Source organism: Bidens hawaiensis, unplaced genomic scaffold (genome assembly GCF_021521415.1).
Source record: "Bidens hawaiensis isolate Kalapana, Puna unplaced genomic scaffold, B.hawaiensis_p1.1 tig00060975_1, whole genome shotgun sequence".
Classification (NCBI taxonomy): domain Eukaryota; kingdom Viridiplantae; phylum Streptophyta; class Magnoliopsida; order Asterales; family Asteraceae; genus Bidens; species Bidens hawaiensis.
Window position 1 is genome coordinate 42,727 of NW_027500975.1, and position 9,151 is coordinate 51,877.

Here is a 9,151-nt window from a genome sequence, read left to right on the forward strand (position 1 = left end):
AACAACTCTTGGATCCTATCTCTTCAACTCTTCCCTCCTTGCTTCAATATATTCTATATGCACATCAAATAAATTAATTTGAGGTGAAACTAGTTCATCCTCTTTATCTTTAACCTCCTCTCCTTCCTCATCATCTTCTAAATCAGATATATCCTCCAATACCCCAATTTGAGGTTCATTAGATTCCATATCCCTGTCTTGCTCATACTCCTCTGGTTTCACTATCTGCGAAAGGATAGCATGGATAGGTTCTTCATTTGATTTATTATTTTCTTTCTCTTTCATCACATTTTCTCTTTCCACCTTCTTTTTCTGAGATTCTTCTAAATTGGGTATGTTTTAAACCATACCTTTTTCTTTTTCTTGCAAATTTGACCAAGTTTACAGGCCACACTCTCTCAGTAGACCTGATTTCATGTAGTAAACCTTCAACAGTCTTCTTGGATGATTAACTTGCCATCTCATCTTGTATCCTTTTTGCATCATAGTCAGTTACCAATTGTTTATCAGGATTTTCATAGATAGGTTTTTAAGTTGGTGTTGTCTTTTCAGAATTTTCCTTTTGAAATTTGTGAACAACTACAACTAGTGCATTCTCAGCATCCTTAGTTTGTTTTGGCTTCAAGAGTCCCTTAAGAACCTCTTGATCCAATTCCCCTTCAGCTTCTCTTAATATATTTTCCAATTCAATTTGTTCCATAATGAATCTTTGTTCATCCATTTCTTTTCAGTTAACAAGAAGTTTGGAATGTACCTTTCAAACCATTCATTCTGAATTTGATCATGTAACTTCTTGGCCTTTTCTGAAGAGTCATGAACAATAATAGATGATCATTAGATTCATCTGTTCTGTTCTTTAGTGGCTGGAGTTGACACTCCTCTTCTGCAATGGCCTTTCCTTTTTATTTCCTCTTCTCCTCATCCTAAACAGGAAGACTAGATGGTCCAACCTCTTTCATCACTGTTAGTGGCATCTCTTCTATCTCCTTAAACAAGTCTTCAAATTCATCATAAAGAATGTCAAGATCAGGGTCATTCTCAATCAATTCATCGTCCTTAATATCTTGATTAATCTTAGCATTTTCCACAACCTCCCTTTCCTCCACAACTACATTCAGTTCCTCATCATCAATCACTTCATACATCATTCCAATCATTCTTAAGGAGTTTTCACCAGCAGCCACACAGGCATTCTCCCCTTGTTTTGATGCATCTTAGTTCTTCTCAACCTCAGAATCTAGGGTTTGAATTCTTTGTAGAGCATTGTGTAGATGATGTTCCAAATCTATATTTTTTCTTTCAAATCTGAATTAGTTTTCTTCAAATCACAATTCTAAACTAAGAGATCAAAGTTTCTCTACAATAAGAACATTCTTGCGGTTGGGGATGGTGTATTAACAAGGGAAACCAGTTCAAGTTCAGATGAATTGGTTGATTGAGTTTGGTGGATAGGGCTTTGGACAATTTGTGAACATGTGTGTGGTAAGGGGTTTCTGGTTGAATCAAAGGTGTGTGGCTTTGGGTGAAGGAATATCAGTTTGGGTAATGTTTATTGAGTGAGTTGTTGATTGGTAAGGTGTGCCTAGTTATAAGGCGGGATGGAATAAGTTCTGGTATGTAGGGTTCAGGTTTCTTTGGACAGGACTGAGATTTGGTTTGAGGTGGTGAGTGTGGTGGTGATGGGATGTATAGCTCAAAGGTTTGTAGTTAGTGAGGTGGAGATGGGATGTATGGCTCATTGATTTATGGTGAGTGAGGTGGTGATGGGATTTATGCTTCATGGTTTTGAGTTTTAGGTGGTGGAATGTATGGCTCAAAGGTTTGAGTGTGGGTTGGTGAAACAGGTGGTGTAATGGTTGAAACATGGTGAACAACATTAGAAACAACTTCATCATGAAATAAATCCCCCTCAACATGTGCTATAAAGTCAACCACATTACTATCATCAGAATCACGCTCATCATCATCATCATCATCATCTTCTTCCTCATCACTACCTTCCTCAATACTCATCAGAATCAGCCCATATAAGCGAACTTGTTAGCAACTTCGCTTACATACAAACCTCAAATCTAACTAACACGATTACAGACACTGAACTACTGACATCTTGCACCAACAGACTCCCCCTTGGCAGTAGATTCATCTCTTTAGCTTCAAACACGTGTCTTGTAATCTTCAACAATCTTGCATCTTCATCTTCAAGCATGAACTCCTTCGCGTACACAAACTGATACAACTCTTTGATATTTCTTCGCTTCGTCTTTCCACGCAGGAATATAAAATATTTTCTTCTCATGCAACACCTGCAAATCAGCTTGTGACAAGTTCACTAGATGCATCGGATCGTACACTCTTAGCACCTCTTGTTCATCTTCGTCTTCCATCACTGCTTCAGCTGTTTCACAATCAACATACCACCACTTTAGATCTTTGAGCACATCCTTGGGCATCTGTTTCATCGGCACTTCTTTAAGACACCGGATCGGCTTATACTTCATAATCATCCAAGGTTTTCCATCTGCTCTCAAACCTCTATCCTTGTCTTCAACAAGTTTTCCCTTTTGTGGTTTCAACAGCTCAAATTTCTTCTCTTTTATACTCTCTTTCCACACAATTTTCCCAATAACTCTAGCCATATTATCATCACTTCGGTTAATCAACCCCAATCTGGCTAAGTCTTTCACTTCACATTCTGGCAGTGTATTCAACGATCTTAACAGTCTTCTGAAATACTGAACACCGTCATATCTCTTAATCACGAAGAGCCTCAACTGCTCATCATATATCCAGCAAATAATCCCTTTCTTCGCTTCAGCATAACCTTTAATGTTGTAACTCTTCTTAAACATTGTAGGAACCGCTGGTTTCTTCGTTTTGACGAACCACTGAGCATAGCCTTCTTTCCATCTAGGCTGCTCTTCCCATTCAGATTCATCACTTGCCATCTCTTTACTCATATCTGCTTTCTCAACATCTGGAATGTCATGCTCAATATTTTCCTCAACTATCTCTCCCTCTTCTATCTCTGTATCAATCAAAATCTCTTCACCAATCTTCTCTATCTCTTCCACTGGTAATACATCATCATCACCAACCAACTCATCATCCATCTCTTCAACTTCCACTACCACCACATCATCACCACCAGCTGCAGTTGTCGACTCCCCCTTAGTTGTGGAAGTTCCAAGAGCTTGATCAGTTCTTGGCAACTCACCACCTGCACCTTTCGATGCATTGGGATCATCGTCTCTATCATTTCGTCTCTTGGTCCTCAACTCATCGCCTTTACAGCTCGTCTCCCCCTAAGATGCCAAGAACTCCTTCAGAGCATCTATGATTTTTCCATGTTCTACCAGCAGGGACGACTGCATCTGATTCTCTGCAACTAGGCGTTGAATAGCCTGGGTCTGGATAAGATTTATCCTTGATTGTTCTGCCACGACCCGTTCAAGTGCTGCTATTCGTTCTGAGTCTGATAAGGTTGCATCGAAATCGAACCTCATATGTGATATATCTTGAGTGTACTGAAGAAGGATTTCCGATGTCACCGGGACCTCAGAAGTAGAAATAGACGTAACCGCAGGTGGTATCGTCACCGATAACCCTGCAGTGGCCACAACAGTCAACTCGATAAATTGTGCCACGACCTCCGATGGAATAACAGTCGGAGGCGGCAACGAAACGATCTCAGGAGCCGAAAGTTGGAAAGTAGTGGGTGGGAGGCCAAATGTAGATGAGGTAGCCACCACGGGAACAACCGTAGCGCTTGGCCTTGTAACCTGTAATGATGAGGGAACCATTGTCATACCGGATAGTGCTGGTGGAGTGAAACGTACCACCCTAGAGCTCTCACCGACTCCCGATCCTGCACCTATCCGTTCCCTTCTTGATCTGCGTATTAACTGTTGTACCTCTTCCTCATAGTCTGACTCGCTGTCATCATCAGTTCTCTTTCTCTTCCCATGAGTCCGTTCATGTGTTACCAAAATCTGTCTCGCTTCGGCCACTTCATCATCAGAATCTGAGCCAGCCACCGTTGTAGCTGCCCTAGTAACATTCACACCCGAAGCACGTTCAACCGGGACCTGTACATTCTCCTCTGGATCAACCCTTTCCATGTCAAAAAATCCTTGACCGCTAAACGCTGCGTCAAGGTCAACGTTCTCCTCCGGTGACACAACAGGAGCAGCAGGTATAGCTTGAGGTGCCCCTGCCTGTTGTGGTGCCGGGTCCCTAAACTCGTCCCCACGAGCAGGCACATACCCCGGGTTGATCAAGTACCCAAAAAGTGGAGTATGGAGAGGACGGAGCTCAGGTTTGCTCCTCGCACTCGAAGATCTGCATTGGGCGAAGATTCTTTTGTTCACACTCTCTACATATCTGATTGGACGGCACTGAGGTAGCGTAGGAGCAACATGATTCAAGATCATTTGTAGGAATCTTGGATACATGATGAATCTCTCACGCGCCATCGCTCTTCTCTGACGATCAATCTCATAAAAGACCATCTGACTAAAGCTGTATCGCTTGTTGTAAGTCAGAGCAGTCATCGCCGACTGCATGGTCGCGCCCATGCCATCAGTGCCCGCCTTTCTCCCTGACATGCATACAATCATGACATGCATGAGAAAGCGCCACTGGTCAAGCAAAAATCCTTTCCTTCTCTGAGTATCCCCCAAGGGACCAGAGTATCCCATCGTCAAAAACGCTCCATCACGGAAAGGAGCTACAAACTCTGTCGGGTCATCCCTTGTCTCATTTCTAAACCGTAAAGCCGCCCGGATTTGTTCAGAAGAGAACTGAACAATCTGATTGTTTACTGTTGCGCGCATCACCGGGGGTTCGACTCTACAGTCATATTCCACGGTCTGCCAAAAATTCTCAATGTTGGGCAAGGATATCGGCAGAGTTGTTGTAATCGCGTGGAATATCCGCGAGCGTAACAGAAACGTGATGATTTCGCGGAAATCATCAACTCCGCTCGCCTCCGGGTCTAATGTTATATACATGTTGTGACCCGGGAAGAACTGTCTTTGGTTATCACCTCCGTCATCACCGCCTGCACCACCTGCTCCAGCAACAGCAGCCATATCTGCAACAAACAGGTTAAGTTAGATAAACGTCAAAGCAAATCACAAGTTCGCCTGTTACCATGAGCGAAGTTGTGATCTATTATGTAAAGGCGAAGTTAAAGGTGGGGCGAAGTTGGGAAACAACTTCGCTTCAACTTGAACTTCGTCTGATAACTGTTAAGTAAACTGGTCCAGGCGAAGTTAAAGAGAACTTCGCCTAACCACAACATCGCCTCCTAAACTGTTTCAAAGTTAATTATCAGGCGAAGTTAGACCTCAGGCGAAGTTACGGATAACTTCGCCTAAACTATAACTTCGCCGAATTCGAATCGGCAACAGTTAGGTTTATCGAACGACGTGTAGATGATGAAATTGGAGATCGAGGACTCCGTAACACATGATTTTATGAAGTTTTAGACGTTCAAGTAAATTACTATCACGTAATAACAAGTTTGAAAATCGGGTGTTTAAGGTTCGAAAGAACGAGGTCGTTAAATGAGTCGAAACGACCGATGATTAACCTCAATAGACAGAGATTATACGATAAAAGAACCCTACACACCTTGAAATTGGATTGAATCGAAAGAAAGTTAACACAGATTGAAGAACGATAAGTTCGCTTAGGTTATAAGTTCGCTGAGATTTGGAAAATAATGAATCGTCTGACCTTAAAACTTCTATATATAGGGTCAAAGTTAGTACAGGCGAAGTTATCGATAACTTCGCCTATTCCAGGCGAAGTTATGAACAAGTTCGCCGGTATTTACAAAACAAACCCCTATACTTTGAACAATTTTCAATAAAGTTTTTAAAAAATTCCTTTAAAGCGTTAAATGATACGATCAAGACCAAGTAACCACGTATAAAATAATACAACTACATAAGTAGAAAAACTTTTAAAATAAAAGTACACGGGATCAAATTTCAGTCTTGACAGGGACTACCATGTTTTAGGAAAGATCCAAACAGGAATCATACTAATTACGTGACTGTCACACAGATCCGTGTTCAGCTGTATTATGACATAAAGAGACAGGTTGTAAGCAGGTAATATACTTAAAATGGTTTTCATCGTTTCTGTGATACGAGTTAGGTTCAATTAAGCTCAAAACTTAAGTGGGCAACAACTTAGAGATTATGATGTCTCCTATCTATTCTCAAAGCGTATTTGGCTTTCCCCAAGTCACCCCGAATTGACCTCGACCCATAGTGTCTGATTAAGTTGTAATTACTCTTCGATCTTAGACTCTGCTTCCCGTTCACCTTCTTGCGTCTTGATTGATAATCATTAACATTATGAACTCTAGAATATTTTTTTTTTTAATATGTATATACACAACTTCAAGTAGAAAACAACTGCAAGTCCCGAATCTGGATCACTGCAGTGTCTTGACACGTTATCTTCACGGGAATCAGAACACTCACGGGCTCGTGTATGACTGGGTAATCGCTTTTCTGCCTATCATTCGGAAAGATATGTATGAAGACATGCACAACTCTTAAGGAGTTTCCACATAAAATCGAGTAGATTTAGTTAGTATCACTTCTACTTTTACGCACCATAAAAAGCTACCATGACATACAATGACTGTTCTAAAGTCTTTTAGGCCTAATAACTTCACTAGTTAAGCACACAGAATCAGTATATCTATCACTTTCCAAGGTTGGATCAATTTTCTGTTAACATAGTAAAGAAACTTCTTATGAAGTAGTAGACTTGAAAACTAATTTCATCTCCCGGAAAGAAAAAATTTTTTTAACTTCAATCGCCCCGACCAAATCAAAGTCTTCAGGTAAACGGCTATCCCGAAGATCCAATGGATCAGCTGGACCGACCACATACAAGTATGTGTCCTTCTAACTAAGTATGATTGATTAATTTTCAGCGAAAGAATAAAAACACATCATAAACCGCCCCGATCAGTTTCAGTCATCTGGTTAATGGCTATCCTTATATTCTACAAGTAGAAATGAGGACCAAACATATCCGAAGATATGTCCTTCAAACTGAAGTAACCGACATAATTCTAAGCGATAGTGACGTTTTTTTTTTTTTTTTTTAACACAAAAACACACGACATGGTTACTCGGGATTGATCATCCCATTCAGCTCAACAAGGTTTTGAAATCTAGTTTTGTCAAACGATTTCGTGAACAAGTCAGCGAAATTATCTAACGTGTCAACCTTTTCGAGCACAATCAGTTTCTTCTCAGCACAATCCCGTATAAAATGATGACGAATGTCAATATGTTTAGTTTTACTGTGCTTTACGGGATTGTTAGTTACTGAGATAGCAGCAGTGTTATCAATGCAAATAGGAGTAAGTGAGAAATTCAGACCATAATCGCGCAACTGTTGTTGAATCCAAAGAACCTGGGAGCAGCAGATGGATGCTGCCATGTATTCTGCTTCACAGGTTGAAATGGCGACTGAGGTCTGCTTCTTGCATTGCCATGACACTAATCTGCCACCAAGAAACTGACATCCACCTGTCGTTGACTTCCGACTCTGATTGCACCCTCCATAATCAGAATCTGTGTACGCGACTAGCTCCAAGTCTCCTCCTCTCGAGTACCACAACCCCAGCTTCGGCTTGCCTTTGAGATACCGCAGTATCCTCTTCGCACCCTTCAAATGAGATTCTTTTGGGTTTGCTTGAAAGCGTGCACAAAGACAAACAGCAAACATTATATCAGGCCTAGAAGCAGTTAAGTACATTAAAGAACCTATAATTGCCCGATATTGGGTTGGGTCCACGTCTGCATCGTTGTCTGAATCAGCACCCAATTTGTGATTGACGCAGACTGGAGTATCATATGGAGTGCTGTCCTTCATCTTGAAACGTTTGAGAACATCATGGACATACTTCGTCTGATGAATGAACATCCCATCTTTCTTCTGATCAACCTGCAATCCTAAAAAGAAGGTTAGTTCACCCATAGCACTCATTTCAAATCTCTTCTTCATGACGGCCTCAAACTCCTGACACATGGCGACCTTTGATGCAGCAAAGATAATGTCGTCCACGTAGACTTGCACCAGTAGAAAGTCGCTCCCTTTTCTCTTGAAGAACAATGTGCTATCAATCTTACCTCTTTCAAACTCATTCTCAAGCAAGTAATCGGATAACGTTGAGTACCAGGCACGAGGTGCCTGATGTAGTCCATACAGCGCTTTACTTAGCTTGTACACGTGATCGGGAAAGTCAGGGTCAGGAAAACCCGGAGGTTGCTCAACGTACACAACCTCATCGACTTTACCATTTAGGAACGCACTCTTCACATCCAACTGAAAGACCTTCATCTCCTTATGAGCAGCAAATGCCAAAAACAGCCGAATGGCTTCCAATCTTGCCACAGGAGCAAACACCTCATTGTAATCAGTCCCCTCTTGCTGATTAAAGTCTTTAACAACCAGCCTCGCCTTGTTCCTGATAACAATCCCTTTCTCATCTCTCTTACATTTGAAGACCCATTTCGTGCCTATCGCATGCACATTCTTCGGTTTTTCAACCAAATTCCATTCTTCCATTTTCTTAAACTGAGCTAACTCTTCTTGCATGGCTTCGACCCACGAGCTGTCCTTAAGAGCCATTTGATAGTTCTTTGGTTCAATCTGGCTGATGAAGCAGGTGTACAAGCATTCGTTGATAATGCCCGTGTCTTTAATGCTTGTGTAAACACAGGTGTGCTCATTCAAGCTTTTTCTTGTTTGTACACCGGCGGACAGATCACCTATCACGTTCTCCAAAGGATGATCTTTGTGAATTCTCGTAGTCGGAACCGAACTGACATTCAGATTATCTTCCAAGTTCGAAGATAGCTCATCAATGGGTGATTGATGTTGAGAGTGAAACGGATTGATGAATTCCTCTTCAGTAGAGGCAGCAGGGGTATTGACAGCATTTGACGAGGAAGGCTGACATTCATCATACTGTGGTCGTTGCACCAAAGTGTCTTCCTCATCGCATATCATCTTCGTAGCAATTCTTTCCTTAACTTCTGCAAAATCCAGATAATGTATGTTAAAAGATTTAAAAAGTCTATCATAGTCGAAAACCCCAGCGGGTCCCGTG